At 49.2% G+C, this 20,197-nt stretch overlaps 2 long non-coding RNA genes across 2 annotated transcripts; one reads left to right on the top strand and one right to left on the bottom strand.

Annotated features, from left to right (window-relative positions):
* Nucleotides 1-25: 25 nt before the first annotated feature.
* On the top strand, nt 26-3,272 carry LOC121664959. The gene is made up of 2 exons (XR_006016175.1): nt 26-527; nt 617-3,272. It is a non-coding gene; the product is annotated as an uncharacterized LOC121664959 (long non-coding RNA).
* On the bottom strand, nt 2,729-6,983 carry LOC121664960. The gene is made up of 3 exons (XR_006016176.1): nt 6,714-6,983; nt 5,189-5,369; nt 2,729-2,813 (listed from the first exon to the last, which is right to left on the bottom strand). It is a non-coding gene; the product is annotated as an uncharacterized LOC121664960 (long non-coding RNA).
* Between the last annotated feature and the right edge of the window lie 13,214 nt (nt 6,984-20,197).

The following is a 20,197-nucleotide window of genomic DNA, read 5'->3' as shown; positions in this document are numbered from 1 at the left end:
GGGGCGTGTCCGCCGCGCCGCTCTGCTTCCGCTGCAATGGCGGCGCCGGTGGCAGGCTGCGTGGGCCGTGGGGTTGCCGAAATCACCGCCTTTCACCCCAAAGCTGCGGCTCCTGGGGCCGTGTGACGGACTTTCGCCGTCAGGCGGGCGAGCGTGGGGCCGCCTGCGCGCCGCAGAGCCCGGTTGTAGTACCTGATGCTTAATCAGGGTGGACATTCTGAACGTGGCCGGCCGAGAGCCTGAGCCGGCCTGGCCGGCGGGAACGGACACCGGGAGCCAGGAAAACCCTTCTGGCCGGGAGGAGCGGGCACCGTGAGCCAGCATCCTCCTGGCCAGCTTCCGCAGGGACTGGGAAGGACACCAGGAGCCTGTGGCACCCTACGTGCAGATTACTGGAGTGGGAGGAATATCCCCTTTGTTGCAGAAGCAACTCTGAACACCAGGTCCGATTAGATTTGGTTGTCAGGGCACTTAAAAGACCACCCCGTGTGTGTCCCTGTACAGGAGGACACAGATCTGGGACCCAGGTAATTTTAATTCTCTTTTTGGCTCTTTGGATGGCTTTTGCATAACTGTAGTCAGTTAATTCACTTCTCTACACCCTACCGTGAAACAGGGATGCTGTGTCTCCAGTGGGACCGTCCTTCTCCAGAGAGACTGCTGCAGCATAACATCCCTGTCATCTCCACACCAGATCCAAATTCTCCCTGAACCCTGGCCACACTTAGTTCAGCTTTTTTCCTGCGCTGTGAGAACACTACAAGCAAAATCTCTTCAAAAGCAAATGTGTAGGCATGTTAAGACATAGCGTAGATCACGTATCCATCCTGAAGGTAAACGTGGGAGTTCAGAGAACTCAGTGAAGCTGAGATCTGTCCCCCACATAGGGCCCCTAAGCCAGATCACGCCACTGCTCGTAGCCTGTTGGGGGAAAAACAAGCAGGTTTGGGGTAAAAGTTAAGCTCTGTTGGAGGCAGGGGGTGGGAAACAAGCTGTGTTCAGAGCATGTTTGCACCTGATACTCTGCCCTGCAGGTCCTTCCTGTGTCTGACGTGCCTCAGAGCAGGGCAGGCTCTCGCCCATCCCTCTGCCAGGGAAAGCAGAGTAATGCTGTGTCCTGCCAAGCTGCAGAGCTCATTTCCACACACTGCAGTATCTCTGCCTGGGAAATCAAGGTGCCAAGCTCCTGCTCAACACATGGTTTCTGTTCCCAAAAAAGGCTGGCACCTGACCTGCCGTTTGGCTGAGGTGGCCACCAGCATCCTTGCCAAGAGCCCCTCAAGCCTCACATCCCTCCCTCATATTTAATGACTTCCACGCAGTGAAATCTGGAAGTGGGGTCTCAGCCTTGTGTCAACTAGGCTACCAGGACTCCTGCAGGTGGGCATTTGGTTCCTGCTTTCCAAGGAGAGTGTCTGGAGAGCCAAATATTTGGGGAGCATGTCCCTCACACAAGCACTTGTGGCAGGGATGCAGGTGGTGGCTGTAGGTATGCCATGAGGCTTCTGGTCCCCATTACTGCTCATAGCAGCTCCTGCCTGGCTGCTGCATCACAGCCTTTCTGGATCCTAGCCATCAGCAGCAACTTCCCCAACCCTCTCCAGAGCATCCCAGGAAAGGATTTTTGGTGATAATAACCTCCAATTCACTTTTTCCTCTATCTCAGTGGCCTAGGTCAGATCGCTCAGGCTTAACCCTGAACCGTGAGCTGAGTAGACAAACCCCCTTCATCCGTCTGCATCCGTGCACACACTCCCCTGCATTCCAAAGTTGCTTCCAAAACTGACTTCCAGTTAGTGTGGATATTTAACTCCTGCCCAGTTTTGCAAGTAATTCCTGAGTGTAGCCTCAGTGACTCCACCAAGTAAGAATAAGCTCCTAACTTTGGAGGTATTTATCCTCCCTGTTCCCAAAAAAAATCCAGTTTCTTTGCTGGAGGAGCTCCTGTTCTTCCCCCTTCCTGACAGGGCCAGGACTGCCACACTCAGCTCTGCTCCACTCCCCCAGTGATTCCCTGCAGACACCTGCGGGTGCCATGGCCATACCTGCAATGTCAGGCTCCTCTCTTTTTTAAGGTGAGGGTAATTACAGCCCTGTGCAGGATTTTTAGGAAGGCTGGGCAAACCAGTTTGGTCATCCCTCTCCCCAAGGACACATCCTCGTGTTGCCTGAGAGCAGCAGGGGAGGAGGGACTCACTCAGGGGCATGTCCAGGGTGGGTTGCTGGGGTGTCCATTGTGCAAATCCCTCAGCATCCCTCCTGTTCTTGTAATGCCCAACTGGTGTGGAAGAAAGAGTTATGGGTCTGTTCTGGAGGCACCAGGGGGAGTTTAGGGGACTGGGGGAACAGGACAGGTCAGCTCCTGGATGTGTCACCCCAGGGCAGCCCAGCCAGCTCTGCAGTGAGGAACAGGACCACTGATGCTTGTCCCAGAACAGGTTATTTAATAAAGTATTTCAGCACATAGTGTCATTAATTACACCCAATCCTACAATGCTAATAGTAGTAATATTAATAAAAAAACAATATTACTGCATTCCACACCATGTGCCTGCCCTTGCAGGCATCATGCACCTCCTCCTATCCCGCCTTGCCCAAAGAGCCACTGCTGAGCTCCTGCTTCTTGTTGTTTCATCCTTGCTCCCCAGGAACACCTGGAGCATTGGAGGAATGTTCCCCTGACTCTGCCCCCAGAAATCTGGGACTTTCCGACTCAGGTGAAGCCATTCCTGGGTGGGTTTTCAACAATGGTGAGCATCCCCAAACTGTGTACCAGCATCTTCTCAGCACAACCTTCTGGAGCTCCAGCTTTCCTAAGAGGCACAGACAGATGGCAACCTGGCATCAGTGCACCTCTGGGAAAATCCCACTCCAACACTTGCTATCCAGACACTGCCATCAAAATTCAACAATGGCATCTTGTAAATGGCAAAACTCCACAAAATAGTTTACATACTTGTAGATGCTGAGGAGGCTAGCAGAGAAAAAATTCTCCACTTCTAACTGTCTCATGTGAAAGTCTCCGTTCTCACACAAGCTAGCTGTCTGCCCATTTGCTGTCTGGTAAACATTTGCACCTGCAGGGCTGTTGTGAGAACATCGTGGAATGTTTTGGTTTTACTGAGAATAATACTTTGAAATGAGTGGTTATACCTCTTGGCCTATCACCTTGGTAGGTGGTTGACTGATGGGCCAATCATGTAATTTCTCTTTTGCGATCCATGCAATGAAAAGATGGGGTTTTGGCATTAAAAGGTTGGCCTTCGACCATATCTTCTCTCACCTGAATCTGTGTCATTTTTCACCGTCCCTGCGCGCAACAGCGACGCATGCTTCCTTTAAAACATGTACCTCACACTGCAGGAGCCATGACACAGGCCCCGGCTACCATCACTTAGATGTCCCAGTCATCCAAATTTCTGATGTTGTGTTCTACACATTTAACCCCAAGCTGCAGAAAGTTCATTACCAGCCTGAAAGCAAAACCCACACCCTATCCCTTCGCTCCAAGTAAATGGAACTCACACGTGAGGAGACAGCCTGCTGCCCCACACTGCAACAAGCTGGTGACAAGCTCAAATATCTCCCATGAGACAACAGCACTGGTGGGATCAGCAGGCTGGGATGAGTTTTTTCTCTCCACAGTGGGTTATTTCTGTTTCCATCTGTTTCTCACTTGGCTCACCCGTGCTGATGGAGCAGGGCTGTCCTTTATACCCTGGGACGCAGGGAAGGTTGGGGGTGATGTTGAACCACTCTCAGTGATTGCTGGTGTCTCTAAAGCAAGAGTTTCAGAAGAATAAAGAGATTGCTGCTTCCCGCTGTCTCTTTACTCTTGGCAAAATGAAAAGCCTTGGGGTGATTTTCAGATGTGATTCTTGGTTCGTTTCCTTTTCAAGGGACAGAAACCCCTTTGGCCCGCCAAAGATGTTCACAAATGGGATGCTAGATTACAGCCTGGCATCCTCCTGCACATCCTTCCAGCTTTGGAACCGTCTGAGCTGGGAGAAGGACCACTGGGGGCATGCGGAACCACACGCTCGATGCTGTCTTTCCTGGGAGCAACACCTGAGCACCTCCAGCCCTCAGCCGACGACGGCGGTGACGCCCTCCAGCGCACAGCTCAAAGCGCACGAGTGCACCCCCGCACGCACACCTGTGTACACACACCCCCTGCTCCCTCGGCTCCAGCCTCAGGAATGCTGCCGGCATCACGCGCAGCTGCCAGGAAGGGGCTGCGGTCGATGCGGCTGCCGAGCAGGTTTAGCGGTCACATTGATCCCGACTTGTGCTCTGTCCGCTTAACTCCCGCACCACCTTGTCCCCTCCTGGGGTCTTCCCGAAAACACCGCTGCTGTGGAAGTGCTTCGCTCCCCTGGCAGCTGGGGAGAGCTCAACTTGTAGCAAAAACCTTGGCCCAACCCTGTAGCTTGGCATCAGCTGCAGGTGTCTGCAGGCAAAGCCAGCTCCTGCTCAGAGCTCCCCCCCCAAGACTTTTTCATCCATCCCCTAATTCTCTCTGGCCACCCCATGGTTTTTTTTCCCGAGTATCCCAAAACCTCATCCCAGTCATAGCACCTCAACATGGCACTTCTCACTGCCAGGTAGTTTCACCAAGATTTGATGGACTTTCTTGCTTCTTCTGCGGAGAAGGGGGTCTGTCCCACTCCAGTAAATCTGCATTTCATTGTAGGATTAAATAGTTCCTCCCTTTGGTTTCTGAAATATTTTCAAGTGTTTCAAATTCTCAAGTGTTAACACATGACAGAGTCATTTGTCGCTCCCAAAAATAACCTGCTACACGGGTTAATGACATGCTCCCATAATGTTTGACTGTCCATCCCAAGTATGGCCATATCGTAGAAACACGTAGCCACTGAGCAATCTTCACAGTGGCCAAGAGGTGGGGGACTTCATCAGGGCAAAGGGATAGGGAAAAGTAGGTGTTTGTAGTCATTGAAGTTTTAAACAAAACCTCGAGGGCTTCACCCTAGGGTTCAGGCAGACACCCAGCACATTCCTGGCAGCCAAAAAATATAAGGTCCAAGGCCTGTGGGATGGAGTCAGAGGGATACTCAGGTCCCTCCCGGTGCTCAGGGACCACCCAGGTAAAACAGTGTTGCATTGATTAAAATGAGCCTCAATCATCACTCCTTTCTTGGATGGATGATTGTTTGCTAAGTCTCACCTGGTTCATTAAGTCTCAGCCATCTGCATTGGGATATAGAAAGTACTTTGCATCCTCCCGCACCAGAAGAAGCAGCAAGTTCAGGGCTTTACAAGAGCAATGCCGAGGTTCACAGGATGGTACAACAGCCACAGCCTTCCTGGGTGGGTCAAATGCTGGGATGGTGTGTTAGACACCCTTTCTGATGGAAAAAAAAAAAAAAAGAAAAAAAAAAAAGAAAGGCATAACCAATCCATACGTGTATGTTGGGGCAGAGAGGAAGACACTGATTTTGTCTGTCCAAAGTCAGTCTCTGGCAGCTTGATCTCAAAACTGTGGTGATCTGAGTTACACAGAAAGAACTAATAGGAAGCTGAGATGCTTTGAAATGTACCAGCAGTGTTTTACCTCCTCTTAAATTACTAATTTGCCTTTTGCATAGATTGTTCTGTGTACCTTGTTTCTATTCTCTGGTCACTTTGTTTGCTTTATGCAACAGGCAAGAAAGCACATTTACCTCATTTCCTGTCTGTTGCCGGCTTGGCTTTACACATAGCAACAAGGAGGAGAAACCCTTTTCTTTTTTTTTTTTCTGGTAGTAAAAAACAACCTGCAGTCTCTAAAAATTGCATCGGAGACACTGAAGGAAAGGAAAGGCTCTGCCCCCTTTTCTCTTGCAGTCATGTCATGTTTTATCAGGGATGAGTGGTGTGCCTTGCCTGTCCCACCAAAGCAGCCCTCAGCAATCTCTCTGCAGTAGAATAGTGCTCTGTTTCCCAACCACAACAGAAAAAAATTCAGTCTCCAGGGCAGCTCCTGAGACAACCGGCAGTGGAGAGAGCCAGGACCATGTAAATGTGAGTTTTATTTATTTATAGCTTAGACCTCTGAGTGCCAAATCACCTGGCAATGTGAGTGCCCTCCCCGCCTTTCATCCAAACCCAACTTGCATATTGCTGAGACAACATCAGCAGAGGTTATGGTGGTGACAATGATGATGATGATGATGATGATGACTTGATTAATTGAAATATTCAAGCACACCTGACTCAGATTTAACAGCTCTGGCCTTTTTTATTCTTTGGTCCAACCCCCCCATTCCAATGACTCTTCAAGACAGGTATGTCACATCCTCATTCACCTGATGGGGAACAGAGGCAAGGCAGTGGAAGGTTTTGCTGGAGTACAAATTCAGGAAATCAGGAAGGGCATTCAGGAAATTCCATCACAGTTCTCCCTTTTGCTTTTGCTTCTCATGAAAACAGAGATTAAGCAACAGTGTTGACTGTGTCTCTGCCACATCCCTCCTAGTTAGTGATTTTCAGCCCACAGGGGCTGCCTCACCTCCATATGCAGGTGTTTCAGAGCTGTTTTGTGGAATTTGGTGGCTCAGCTGGGAGGAGAAGAAAGACCAAAGTCTTCCACCATGGGGAGGAAAATCGTGAGGCACTCTGAACCACATTACCAGCCACTCAAGGCTCCACCTAAGATGGTGCTACCAGCTTCAAAGCTCTGCCGCTCCAGGAACACCTTGCAAAAGACTTACCCTGTGGGTGTTGAATCTTCTTTTTGCACAGAGATGAGTCCCCAGCATGTGGCCTCATCCCACAGTGTGCTTTTGGGCTGGAAAGGAGAAGCACTCTGGCTTTGGTCTAGGATGAACCCCTCTTTCCTGGCCCCTACAGCCCCTGCAAGGCTGCTCTGTGAGCCAGAGCTGTCATCTGCTCAGGTCAAAACACCTTTGAGGTCTACATGAGGGTTCTTCCACCAAAATAAAAACTGGGCATCAGCTTTGAGGAATCTGGGCAAATCTTTGCTGACCTTTAGCCTGGTTTGGCCTCAAAGAGTAGGAGTCACCTGACCTGGCTTAGACACCATGGAGAGACACGCCCCAAGATGAGTCAGGGGAACATGGCATGAGGCCACATGCCTCCTGGAGGTGCTGAAGGCTGCACAGAGAGCTGAAGGCTTTGTGCTATCTAACATTCAGGTGGATCCAAAAGTCCCAAAACCCAGGGATGACAGGCATGTCTCCCAGCTGAACATTCTCATTCTGATACCCCATCCTGCCCTGCTGTGTGTTACTAAGCCATGGGCAAAAGGCTTCCTTGCCCCCTGGGAGATGAGCCTCTCTCCTGACACAGGCTGGTTATTGTACCCAAGTTTTATGCTGGAGGTGAATGACTCTACTGTCATTTGGGGTTTCCTTTGCCTCCCCTCTACCTGGTGTGGGAGGAAACACAAAGAGACAGATCCCACAGGAAGCAGGTCTTGCAGTCTGAGGACAGCAGCAACATCCAGGGAAGAAAGTATGGGCATGGAACAATTTAAAGTCACCTGGCAGATGGTGGGCATCTCACTTTGGGGAATTTCCCTTTGGTTTGTTTTTAAACAATCTGTAGAGTTATAGCCAAGACTAATGGAGCTTTTTGTGAAAGGAATGGAGACAAAAGGGAAACAATTTTCAGATGATCGTAGCACTGTAAGGTCTTTGTGTCCATAGGAGGAACAGCTGTGCAGGCTGGGAATCTTCTGTAACAAAGACAACACAGGAAAGGTTATAGTACAGCCTGCAAAGTTACAAGGGGCAGAGTGTGATTGGATAGAATAGGATCATTTATCATCTTCTGCACTGTGAGGATGAGGGCATCAAAAAAGCTATCAGGTGGCAGTATTACAACAAGCCCAAGGAAATGATTCTGCACGCAAACAGGTCATTAGATTGGGCAGCTGTTTGACACAGGATGTTGCAAATGCTTAAAATTTATCTGCCTTCAAAAATAACTGAACAAATTAATGGGAGAAAAATTTACTGAAGGCTATTATGTACAAGGACACTTGTGACTCAGGGAGTCTGAGTCACAAAAAAATACTGGAGGTTGAGGAAATATTCTGGGGAAGTATCATTTGTCCTTATACCCTTCCAAGGGTGGACTTGCATGAAGAGAAGTTCTGGGATAGATGGGTCCTTGTGGGCTATTTCTAGACTCCAGAACAGAGAAGCACCCAGCACTGAAACTTGGTGTTGGCCATGACAAGTTTGCTATCTACCTGTGTGAATCTGCCCCAAGATCTCACTGCTGTGCTGTGCAAAGCATGTCCTGGAGGTTCAGGGGAGACGGGACACATGGCCCCCAGCAGGTGGGGACAGAAGATAGTGCCTATCAGGACCTGTGCAAGCAGGACCCAGCAGATAAGGCAGTGTCTGGGGAATCACTGAGTGCAGTGCCTTGATAGAGCAGCAGCTGCTGGCTCTCAAGCCAAGAAACCAAGCCTGAAGGTCATGAGATAAAGTGAGGGCAGAGGGAAACCATGACCTGGCGGTGAGGATTTCCAAATTTCCTTTTTCGTTCCTGTGACACAGGAAAATGAGATAAAAGGGGAAAATATTCAAAGCAATACATACCCCAAGCAGGGACAGCTCATCCCAGCTGACGCAGACCCAGCTGCAAGGTTGGACTCTGAAAGCTTGTGCAATATCTTCATGGTCTTCACAGTCTGAGACCTGTATGATGAATGCCCTGGAAGGAACAGAATTCAATGTCAACCCAACTGACAGGAGCACTTTTCAATCTTCTGGGCTGTTCTTTCATCTGTGTCTATATAAAAGGCAAATTCACTGGCCCCAAAATAGCCTCCAAGTCTTCAAGCCTTCCATTACCCCCATACTAGTATTTTCTATTGGGTGGCTGTACACTGTACCCTGTACACCAAAGCTCTGCAAAGCATTGTCATCTTTCTCTCTGTGTGCAAAGCATCTCTGGTGCAACCGGTGTCAGTGCTGACAGAGAGCCTCAAAGCCTGGGGTCTTGCTCAGCAACCCCCTCCAATGCCAATGAAATACGACTCAAATGGCCCCATTGCCAAACTGATGACCATGAAACACAGGTAGGAATGGGATGCCATCCAGAGGGACCTGGGCAAGCTCAAGGAGTGGGCCCATGAGAATCTCATGAGGTTCAACAACAGCCAGTGCTAGGGCTACACCTGGTTCGTGGGATGAACAGACCCAGAGCAGCCCTGCCCAGAAGGACTTGGGGGTGCTGTGGGTGAGAGGCTGGGCATGCCCCGGCCATGGCACTCACAGCCCAGAGAGCCAAACGTGTCCTGGGCTGCATCCAGAGCCCCGTGGGCAGCAGGGGAGGGAGGGGATTGTGCCCCTCTGCTCCGCTCTGCTGAGACCCACCTGGAGCACTGCATCCAGCTCTGGGGTCCCTGGTATAATAAAAGCACAGACTTGTGTGCTGGTTTTGGCTGGGGTAGAGTTAATTTTCTTCATAGTTGGTTTTCCTCGCATGGGGCTGTGTTTTGAGTTTGTGCTGAACACATGTTGATAACACAGACATGTTTTTGTTGTTGCTGAGCAGTAACAAAGAGCCAAAGCCTTTTCTGCTTCTCATATGGCCACGCTGGCGAGGAGACTGGGGGTGCACAGGAGGCTGGGAGGAGACACAGCTGAGACAGGTGACCCCAACTGACCAAAGTGGTATTCCAGACCATATGAAATCATGCTCAGTATATAAAGTGTGGGGAAGAGGGAGGTAGGGAAACATTTGGAGTGATGGCATTTGTCTTCCCAAGTAACCATTACGTGTGATGGAACCCTGCTCTCCTGGAGATGGCTGAACACCTGCCTGCCCATGGGAAGCAGTGGATTAATTCCTCATTTTGCTTTGCTTGCATGCATGGCTTGTGCTTTTCCTATTAAACTGTCTTTATCTCAAGCCACAGGTTTTCTCACTTTTGCCCTTCCAATTCTCTCTCCAGTCCCACCAGAGACAGTGGTTCCCTGGGGCTTGCTGCTGTCTGGGCTTAAACCACTACAACCTGTCAGAGAGGTGGTGGATGCCCCATCCCTGGAAACATCAATAGCAGGTTGGACAAATTCTGAGCAACCTGTTCTAGTTGAAGATGTCCCAGCTCACGTCCAGGGGTTGGAACCAGACGACCTTTAAAGGTCCCTCTCAACCCAAGCCATTCTGATTCCATGATTTAATAAGTAAGAAGCCTTTCATTTTCTCCTGCTTTACCAAGCTTTTGGAAATACCTCCATGATTAAGAACAGCCAGGATTCTCACAGGCTCCTGTTTTCCAAGAGTCCCAGATAAAATATTACTCAAATGGCTTTTATTATTTATTAGTCATCAGGATATGTGGAGTAACAGCAGGGTAATTTGATTGTGCCCTGTTATCAGATCTTTTGACAGCTTTTGCAGGTTTTTAGACAGCAAGTAGATGTGAAAGAATCATATATGTATATATATTTCATGTATATGTGAAAGTCAGTATGTGGGTGGCTGTAAACAAAAGGGAGGGGAGGGCAGTAGGGTCAATGGGACAGTATTTTCACGTGTATGAAAAAATGCCACAGAAAAATGCCCTATGGCATTGAAAATTGCTCTGGAAGAAGCAGCTTTATACTGTTTTAGGACAAGCTAGGCACGCTGTTTGCAAACCCTCCCTTCTAATTTCTTTTGCTCACAAGCGTTCAGGTAAATGAAAATATGTCTCACTCTAGGGAAAAACTCTGCATTTCTGAAGCTCAGCATGTGTTCTGATGCTTAGGAAAGGATCTGAGTGTCCTGGCAATGCCCACCAGTGCTGCACTTAAAGAAAAAAAAAAGAGATAAATACATTACAAATGGATGCTGAGAGAAAAACATGCCTGAGGTGGAGAAAGGCTTTTATCTAAGTTTTGTGGCCTTCATGGAATGTTGGCTGCTTGTTTGCAGAGAGAAGAATTCACTCCTTGGAAAGTCCTTACTGCTTCCTCCCCCAGTCCCTGCTCTGTACATTTTTCCTATGGAGGGAGATGTTTTCAGGCCTCCACCCCACAGGGCTTTTCTGCTTTACCTGGCTCTCACATCGAAGGGGCAGCATGAAGGTAGAAATAGCTAAAACTTGCCCTTTTTTCATTCTTCCTGACCACTAGCAAGTATGTTCATGGTTTTTTTTAACTTCCCCAAGGGAAGAGCAAAGAAAGAGCCTTTGATTATCTTGGAGATAAGGGGATGCAGACACACAGGACCAGACTGCAGCCAGCTCACCCAGCCAAAAGCCTCCCCTGAAGCATCCGTGAGTGTCAAACACAAGAAGAAAAGCATATTAATTTAAAACACTGTGTAAACAAGGGTCCAAATGCAAAGACTTGTCTTGGCTCTTAAACTCCCTCTCTCCTACTCTTCTAGACCCTTGAAATGTCCACATGTAGGAAAAACAAACCCATTTGAGATAAAAACTACAGCTTATAGTTTGGGACAGCATGAGAGCCTTCTCCACTTTTAAAATGGGAATTCTGCAGAATGGACTGGCCCTGATGTGCATCCAGACACAAACGTGGCTGTTGGCTCTTTTTGCACCCTTCCTGCCCTTGAACTGGCAGCTGAAGGTTGGAAGAGGGGAACAACCCATTCTACAGGTCAGGCAGAAGATCTGAGATGTGATAGATGGGACAAGGAAATGGGATGTGCCAGACCTACCGTGGATTGAGAGCTTCAGGTTGGTGTGGCCAACTGGTTTCCTGCAGGATGGAGAAGCATGAGGGTAATTAATGGAAATCTCACAGCAAGTAAACAAGTCTGGAGGAGATTTACGTGGCCCTGCAGGCAGCTGCAGATGGGGATTGAGATGTTGGCACAACAAAGCATTGAGGGACAGCACCTGCAGGGCACAGCCATGCTCTGCCCTGTCCATGTGCCCCAGGGACCCTCTTGCAGATCTGAGCCCTCCAGCCTCAGTCACAAAAACAAGACAGGACTATAACTGGAGATGCCCCAAGGTCTGCAGCAAGGTGGTGATGGAGCAGGGGGAACCAGCAAGGGATGGCTGGAGGGGACAGGAGTGCAGAGGAGCTGGTAGAGCCAAGAGGAAGATGATCAAACCTCTCAACAGTCCCTGCGGGCTCCCATCCCTCTCTTCTCCAGGAGAGTGTGTGAGCACTGCTCTCCAACATGGACAGCACTGGAGGGTTTCAGCCTTGTGAGCTCAGTGGTTTTCTATTTTTTTTTTTTTTTAAGACCCCATAGAAGCTCTTTCCAAATTTCCACAGGACAGCAAGCCCCACAGTGGAGATGACAGGAACTCTCAGCACGCTCAGGCCAGGCAGGAAAGCTTCTCCAGACTTGTTCACCTGTCTGTGAAATTTGCATTAATTATCCTCCTGGTGATTCAGGCTCCTGCAGTAAAGTTCAGCCTCTCCCTCTTCACATATGAGTGCACAGAGTCATTTTCAGGACCGTTGCAAGGCTGTTCCCCTGCCCAATTCTGCTTCACACCCACCACAGTGTGGTTTCCAGAGCTCACAGCCTACCAGTGCACACAGAAGAGTGAGACACTGCCACACAAGCCCTACAAGCAGTTTTTCAGAGGACCATCTCATTTTTAAGAAGCTGGAGGTGGAGGATCCCCTACCCCAAACCCTCTCTGGATCTTTTCACCCAAGGGATTCTCTCTGCTATTCAGCCACCCAAGCCCGCTGCCCATGCCTTGGGCTTGGTACTTATGCTGCAGCTTGGTTTCCTTCCTCTGGATCTGTTCATATTTATTGTGGGAAGGGTCATGAAAAGGCCAAATTCAGCCTCAGCAAAGCAAAGTCCAACTCAACACTTGGCCCTCTCTGTTTCCTAATGGAAATTCGTCTTGTGGTCAGTTTTCAAGGCCTCAGGCAGGACCTGGGCTGGGCCTCTTCACCTACCCCTTGCTGGTTCTGCATTTTAGAGTTACTGGCAGAAGGTGAATGCATAGCTGCTGGAGTCCAGCCCACGGAGACCACTCAAGATATGGCAGTGAATGAGAACATAGTAAGCTCAGCTGATAGCAGCTGATATTGTGCCATTCAACACCGAACATAGTGTTGGTGTCCCCAAGTCAGGAATGATGTGAGACCAGAAAGCTTCTTCCTCCCTCTCACCTTCTGCAAAATGCTGTTCCTCACCATGGCTTCTGCCCAAGTACAAGGAGCTGTCTGCTCTGAGGGTAAAAGCAGGGTCTGGTGGATCCATCAGGCAGCTGCTCTGTGGGCTCCAGCTTCTTCACTCTACTGCCAGTGCCTGGCTAACACAGATGGCTCATCCCCAGAAATGGGGACAGCTGTTAGTCCCTGCTTGATGGTTATCCACTCTCAAGGGATGGACAGTCCTGCAGAGCTGACCCTGCAGGCAAGATGAAGGTGAAACACTGAGGATGTTGGCCTAGGCTGATGCCTCTCCCAGAGTACATCCCCCGCTACCTTACCCCAGTGATGCTGGCATCCATGCTATCTCAGCCACAGATGGGATGGGAGATGGGATGTCTTGTGCTACAAGAAGAACCTGAAATTCCATCTCCAAATACAGAAACTGCTCCTGGGACTGAACAATATGGATATCCCAGTCACGGCCCCATCAATAAAGAATTATGTTCCACAGATTGCTACTTTGGAGGGGGGTAACAGTCACTTCAGGCTTCAACAAAATTCTGATGGGTCCCTTCCAAGCATTTTCTATGATTCTGTGAGATCATGAGTCTCTGAGGACCACAGCACATGCCACCACCCCATGGCAGCTGGAGGACTGTCCCTGTAGCTGGCAGCTTGAAAAGGCTCAGATATTCTGCACACTGAGCCCAGAATGGAAGGTGTAAGGTCACCTGAGCAGCCAGGTACACAAACCCTTGGAAATTCAAACCACTGCCTGGCAAGCATAAGGTCACAGTCATCACACTCCTCAGACCCTGGAATCACAGCTGAAATAGCATTGTAATGCACTTATAATTTATTCATCAGCTGAATGGGAGCAGCAGGCATTGTGACGGCACTCTTTTACCAAGCCCTTGTGATGGACTGCATCCATTTTAAAAGAACAAACTGGAGTTGAAAGGCAAAAAAAAAAAGTAAAGCCAACTTAATTCAAATTAAAACAACCAGAAAAAAGAACAAATCAAAATAGGGAAAAAGGAAAAGCTCCACTAAAGATCTGTTTTTCTCTTCATTTTTCTTGTGCTTTGCTCTGAATCTTCCAAACTTTGCATTACTCTGCTGGTGGTTACTTTGATGTAGGAGGCTTCTGTTAACCCAGATGCTACTGACTGATGCTCAAAAGCATCTTTCCATCCCTGTGATGAGGTCTGCCCGAGGATCAGCTTGCCCCATTTTTAGGTGAAAGAGAGCCAGAAGGAGGGTTGTGGACAGAATTTTATTCTCAAAGATTGACAATTGCTTCCCTTGAGTACTTTGATGCTCTGTTCCCCAGATAGAGGAACCTATATAGGTGTCAATGTGAAGGTGAGGGCTCTTGTACAACTGTTTTTTGGGTTGGTTTTTTTTTGAGGTGAGAATCACCCCATGCAAAAATACTGCATTTTTCACTTGGGCAGCAGAGCAGATAATCACACTTTGATTTCCTTCACTAAATGCTCAGGGAGTTTTATGGGGAAATCTTTCCTCGGCATCAGGGCATTTGTGTCAGAACTGAGATCCATCAAGATGGTGCTTGTCTGTCCTCTGGTCTGGGGTATCCAGTGTAAATAAAAGAAGTAACCCCAGATTCCTCTGTTACTGTTTCTCCAGGGCAGCAAAACCAGCCTGCAAGCCTCAGGTGCTGTTTCCCCTCATCCCATGGACAATGTGTGCTGCTGTGGGAATGATGGGCTGCCAACACCTCTGTGGCCTTGGCTGGAGATTTGCACCCAGCCAGGGCAATGGCACTCCAGGAAGGAGACAGAGGAAATAATTCTGGCCTCTCTCTCTGTCTTCCATATCCCTACAGTGGTCTTGGCAAGAAAAAACAGGGTAAGATTTGAGCAGGAGGGAGACCTATCAGCTCTCTAACAGGAAGGGGAGCTGAGTGCAGAGCTGAGCCACATTGACCTAGGAGCACGTGAATTTCCACTTTGGGCAGTCTGAAGAACAAATACTAAAGAACTGGTCGGACAAATATGTCTTAGGCTGTTTAGAACCAGCTTTGGGACAGGACAGTGATGAGATGGACCTCCAGGTGTCCTGCTCTGTTTCAGTAAAGTCCAAGGAATAGCTGCTTGCTCTTTGAGCTACAAAGGGCTCCTGGTGGGGTAGTTGTAAGCTAAGCAGAACTCCTACCCCCTGCCTGATCTTCTTCATCACTTCACTATCTGACTTGCTGGGGGTAAGAAGGTGTTAAAGTCCAGCCCTGAATCCCCAGGATCCCTCCTGATGGTTTTACCAAAGCACAGGAGTAGAGAGGAGGCAGGAGGAGAGGAAATTATGTTGATGGTGTTGATGCTGTCAATGATATTTTCTTTTATCTCAGGTGAATCCAGTTCCCCTGGGTAAGGAGCAGGTATCTCATCCTTTGAGCCACTCAGGAAAGAAGTTAGATAAAGCAGAGAAAAGTATCATGTGACAGGATTCTGTCCTAAGAATGGAGTCACACAGGCAGTCCCACATCTTCCCACCTCTTGTCCTCTCTCTCTGACAGCTCATGGAGCAGTAACCCTCTAATGTGACACCAAGACAGGTTTGCATTTTCAAAGCTTCTGCTGTTGCTAAGCAAAGGAGTTAACTCTCAGATTGTCATCCTTCAGGAACATGGCTCACAGGAAAAAAGAAAGAAATGAGGAAGAGAGATATTAAAAGCAGCAGATAAGAACAAAGCAGAAAGGACTTAGAGAGAAGTTTTCAACCAGATTTAACTATTGCACTGGTGGCAGCTTGAGGTCCAGTTTATAGTGACAAGTTCTTGAGGACTGGATTAATGGCATGTGTAGCCTCCTCCTCTGCCAGTGAGACTTTCCCTTCCTGGAGCCCATGTTCCTATATCAGACGAAATTTCTTGTTCTCTGACCCCAAAGAACAAACTGATTCATTCAGGTGAAAATAAAAGAAAACAGAAGAAGGAACAATACTGTTTGTGGCAGAGCACACCCCATGTAGAGCCCTGCTTGCAGGCAAGCAGTGACCATCCATGGGAGAGCAGCTGAAGGAGGAGAAGGCTTCACCGTTTCATTATGATATATCAGAGATTATTAGAGAGGAGAAATGCCATATGACGAATCAAAAAAGTTATGCTAGCCTAAGGGCAGCCTTGGCTCAGGGAAGGGGACACCAGGCAGAGCAGCTGAGCCTCCCTGGAAGCACAGGCAGAAATGCAGGCAGGAGCCTTGGAGGGGGCTGTCAGGCTGCACAGGCTTCAAAATGCTCTGTTGCTTCAACAGTTTCTATTTTCTTTGGGTGCTGAATGTTTATGCAGGAGAGGGAAAAAAAAAATCAGAGGGAAAAAGACCAATATTCTTTCTAAAAGCAGACCCGATGGAAAATTTGCAGTCTGCTCTCTTGAATACACCAGGGCTTGCTTTGCTTTCTGCCTTGCATGATTACATCTTGTGTTAACATTCAAGACAGGCAGCAGGCAGAGATAAATCCTGAATAACTCCAAACTTTTCTTCTCCCATCTCTTCCAGCATTCGGCGGGCTCAGACAAAGCCTGTGCTGGAGGCTGGCTGCAAGAAAAGATGTTTAGAGGACAGTGCAATACTAAAAGAGCTCGGCTCCTGTACATTTTTCTCTCAGCATGGGCAAATCCATGTTTTACCAGCAAGCCCTATTAACAGAGCAGGTCTTTGCTGGCTGGCATCAGCACGGAAGTCACAGCATGTGTTATGTCCATCAACTACAGACAATTTAAGAAGGATGTGAAGATCCGTAAATATGTCCTAAGGAGTGCAACAAAGGTGGTGAAAAGGCTGGAAGAATGTCCTTTGAGGAGCAGCTGAGGACTTTGGGCTTGTCTAGTTAGGAGAAAGAGGGCTCAGGGTAATGCTCTCTACAGATTCCTGAGGAGGGGACATGGAGAGGGAAATACTGAGCTCTTTCTGGTATCCAGTGATAGGACACGTGGAAATGGTTCAAAGATGTGCCAGGAGAGGTTTAGACTTGACAGGAAAGAAAGGAAGCCTTTCTTTGCAGAGTGGGTGGACAGACATGGGAACAGGCTTCCTGGTGAGATGGCCAATGTCCCCAGCCTCTTAGTGTTTAAGGGACATTTGGATAATACCCTGAACAACATTCTTGAACTTTCGGTCAGCCCTCAATTGGTCAGGCAGTTGAACTGGATGATTGCTGTAGTCCCTTCCAACAGAAATAGTAAATTCTTTTCTGTTCTATTCCACTGACATAAATAAAAAGAACATGGGATCGAACTTCCACCAGAAAACACACACAGCATGGTACTGCCCAGTCTCCAAGGAGCTTCTCTGACAAACAGTGTTTCATGATCCAGCCCTCCAGCCCCCTGCTGAGGAAGTGAGAGCTGAATTAAGCAGTAAATCTGAGCTCACTCCAAGGTGGTAAAGAGTGAGCCATAGCCACTGAGCTCTGTCAGTGGCTTACCTGTCCTTGCAGGAGAGCACGCACTTTATTTCAGCAGTCAGGCAAGATGCAGATGGACGAGGGATGTTCCTCCATATTACTCCTGTGGCACTGAGCAAGAACTCATCCCAGCTCATGAGAAAATTGATACCAGTCCCCACAGGGACATTGTCCAGGGTGAGCTGGGATTGTGCAAGGGCTGGAGTATTTTATAGCCTGGAGGCAATCACAAGCCCTGGAATGGGTACCACTGCCAGCAGTAGGGGAGCTTTGAAGAGGTTTTCCCCAGAGTCACCACCTTTGGGGACGACTCTGGGGAAAGCTCAAGAGGCAGGAGAAGGGCAAGCAGAGCAGTCTCAGGGACAAGGGGGAGGATGCCTTGCTTTTCACTGGGAAACAGCAAATTTGTCCTGGGAGCTTGGGGAAAACCATCTGCTTTCTGCTCTACTCCCTGGGCCAAGGTCTGGAGAAGGAGCCAGAGCCAAGGCTGCCAAGGGTCAGGGAGAGACTTCAAGGTCCCCCTTAAGTGCAGGCTGCCCCAGCTGAATGACTTTCCACCAACACAGGGAGCCCTGGCTGTCAGTCCTGTCCCTTTGGGAAAGTCCATGGCTTTAGAAAAGGCAGGAGATTGATCCAGCGGTCACCCATGCCTACAGGGTGGTCATCGGGATGGGAAAGCATGGGAGGTCATGGGGGCAAAGAAGAAGGTTAAAGCTGTGTAATGACGTAGGGATAATGGGACACATCATCCAGCCTGTTTGTCCAAGGATCAGGTGCCTCTGTGAGGTGGCCTAAGCCCTGAGATATGTAGAAGCATGAAAGAAATGCCAAGCAGAAATGGGTCATCCTCCTCCCGGACAATTACTGTTATTTTTATTTCTTTTTTTTTTTTTTAATGAATATTTCTAAAGTTATTCATTAAATACTCACTAAGAACGGGTGCTGGCTCACGTTTACTGGTTGATATATCTCTACACTTTTGCAAGCATTTTTCACCCTTAGCCAAGCCAGGGAATGGGAGGAAGGCTGGAAATGGCATGTTCTGGTGTGACCACATCACACATCTGTGGAGAATTTGAGAACAACGTTTTGGGGTGAGGGATGGCAGCTGCCTATTTGTATCCTACTGCAGCTTGGGAACTGCTGCAGGATTTTTATGGGCCCCTGAGTCATGTGAGTTCACTCCTCAAAAATATGCTCTGTAAAAACCATGTGGTTTGTGACCATGGGTGCCTGTCAGTGGGCCAACCATGCCCTGTTGTACCCACTCATAACCTGTGACTATCTGGACAGGCTGGATGGATGGACCAATTGTGTGAGGTTCAATAAGGCCAAGTGCCAGGTCCTGTCCCTGGGTCACAACAACCCCTGCAGCTCCAGGTTTGGGGGCAGAATGGCTGGAAAGCTGCCGAGTGGGAAAGGACCTGGGGACTGCTCAACAACAGCTGAACATGAGACAACAGCAGTGTCCCCAGGTGGGCAAGAAGGCCAATGGTATCCTGGCTTGGATCAATACTAATAAAAGCAGCAGGATTAGGGAAATGATTCTTCCCCTGTACTTGGCACTGGTGAGTCACCTCAAGTGCTGTGTCCAGTTCTGGGCTCCTCAATCCAGGAAGGAGATTGAGGTGCTGGAGCAAGTTCAGAGAGGGGCAGTGGAACTGGTGAAGCGTCTGGAGTCCATATCCTGTGAGGAGCGGCTGAGGGAAATGAGGGTGTTTAGCCTGGAGAAGAGGAGGCTTAGGGGGACCTTATCACTGTCTGCAACTCTCTGACAGGAGGGTGTAACTGGGGGTCAATTTCTTCTCCCAGGCAACCAGGGACAGGATGAGGGGATGTAGAATCACGGAATCGCAGAATACGCTGAGTTGGAAGGGACCCATCAGAATAATCAAGTCCAGCTCCTGGCACTTCACAGGGCTCTCCAAGAGTCAAACACTGTGCCTGAGAGAATTGTCCAAATGCTTCTTGAACTGTGTCAGGCTTGGTGTTGTGTCCCCTTCCTTGGGGAGCCTGTTCCAGTGAAAAACTGGTGAAAAACTCTTTCCTGATATCCCACCTAACCCTCTCCTGACACAGCTTGATGCCACTCCCTCAGGTCCTGTCACTGGTCACCACAGAGATCAGTGTCTGCCCCTCCTCTTCTCCTCACAATGAAGTTGTAACTGTGATGAGGTCTCCCCTCAGTCTCCTGGTCTCCTGGCTGAACAGACAAAGTGACCTCAGCCACTCCTCACACGGCTTCCCCTCCAGACCCTTCACCATCATCACTGCCCTCCTTTGGGCATTTACTAATGGCTTAATGTCTCAAGTTGTGCCAGGAAAGGCTTACATTGGACGTTAGGAAGAATTTCATCACAGGAGGGGTCATTATACATTGAAACGGACAGCCCAGGGGAGCGGTGGAGTCACTGTCTCTGGAGGTGTCTAAGGAAAGGCGGGACGTGGCACACAGTGGTGCGGTTGGGTCAGAGGTTGGACTCGATACTCTCAGAGATCTTTTCCAAACGAATTGATTCCAAGACTTTGCGACCCTCACGCCGCGTCCCACGCCCCTCCCCATGCACGTGACTCTTCCCCGCTCCGGCCGACGGCGGCCCCTTTAAAGGCACGCGGCGAGGGGCGTGGCGCGCGGCAGCGCGTGCGGCGGGGCGTGGCCCGGGGCGAGGCGGGGCGTGGCCTGGCTGTGCGCCGGGGCCCGGCCGGGCGTG

Source organism: Corvus kubaryi, unplaced genomic scaffold (genome assembly GCF_017639235.1).
Source record: "Corvus kubaryi isolate FWS band 111438036 unplaced genomic scaffold, C.kubaryi_AGA036_p1.0 37308, whole genome shotgun sequence".
Lineage (NCBI taxonomy): Eukaryota > Metazoa > Chordata > Aves > Passeriformes > Corvidae > Corvus > Corvus kubaryi.
Note: the sequence above shows the minus strand (reverse complement) of the source record. Positions and strands in the feature narration are given on the sequence as shown.